Source organism: Cotesia glomerata, linkage group LG7 (genome assembly GCF_020080835.1).
Source record: "Cotesia glomerata isolate CgM1 linkage group LG7, MPM_Cglom_v2.3, whole genome shotgun sequence".
NCBI lineage: Eukaryota > Metazoa > Arthropoda > Insecta > Hymenoptera > Braconidae > Cotesia > Cotesia glomerata.
The window spans coordinates 12,954,727-12,956,037 of NC_058164.1; positions in this window are offsets into that span (position 1 = coordinate 12,954,727).

Here is a 1,311-nt window from a genome sequence, read left to right on the forward strand (position 1 = left end):
GTGGGTATCAGCTAGTCAATGTATATTAGCGATATGGTAGTAATATTTAGAATCTTACTACCACAATCATACCCAATTATGGCCTCGGAACAGCCCCAACACATAGCCATGACAATAAGGAGTTGAATATTCATATCTGAAACATAAATAATTAATTAAGGTCTAAAGTCGGGATCTGGGTCCGCGACTTTAGTTCGTTTCTTTTTGGGAGTTGAAACTTCAATGGTTGTTTTCTTCAGACTATTCGGATGTACGACTTTATTCTTACTCCCTATTTTTATTCTTACGTTTCCATTAGGAAAAACCTCTAGAATTTTATATGGTCCATCATAATGGTCACCAAATTTATTGGGTTTGGGCCCTTTCAAAAGGAAAACGTTTTCTCCTGCTTTAAAAATTACAAGTTTAACATTTTTATCGTGTATTTCTTTAGACTTTTCTTTTGCTTTAATTGAATTCTCTCGCGCTAATTCGCGAATGTTTATTAATCTACTTACTAATTTGCTGATATAGACGTTATAGGTTGGTAAACAATCGAGTTCAGTACAAATGAAGCGCTTAATAAATACGTCAGCAACTGTTGTTGCTAACATATTATTCAATGGTGCTGCTATGCAAAATTTAGAAAGTTGATCTTGAATGGTTAAAATATACTCAGAACTCTGCTCAGTAACCGATAATGGACCAACTATATCCATAGCAATTTTTTCGAAAACGGTCCCGGGGGTATCGGTTATCAACATAGGTGGTTTTGTTTTGACGCGAACGAGTTTTTTGAGTTGACATTCTAGACACTGTTGGATGCGTATCTGAATATCTTGTCTCAAATTTTCCCAATAGTATTTTGTTTTAATCCGATTATACGTCTTCGAAACCCCTTTGTGCCCCCCAATTGCTGACTTGTGGGCTACATAAAATATTTGATCGCGTTCGTCGTATGGAACATATCGAATCGTTCCAAGACAAGTTATTACCTTTATTGGCTCCTTTTCATAGATATCATGAATTATCGACAACACTTCTTTCCAAAGTATATTTTCGATGAACTCCGAGAACGCTATTGAGAAATTTGTTATTCCTTTGTCCTTCAGTATTCCTTTAAGCTTTACTAGACATTTGGCGATGTTGCTTCTGACACGTATAATCGATTCTCCGCTTGTTCCGCGAATCACCAATCCAAAATGGTTCGTGTTTCCTTTCTTGGTCCAATATACTTGACCGGTGTCTATGAACCCAACATTAGGCAGTTTACCGATTGATTTCAACGATCGAGCACCCTCATCGCAAGGTTGCCCATCTCCATTTGAAAAG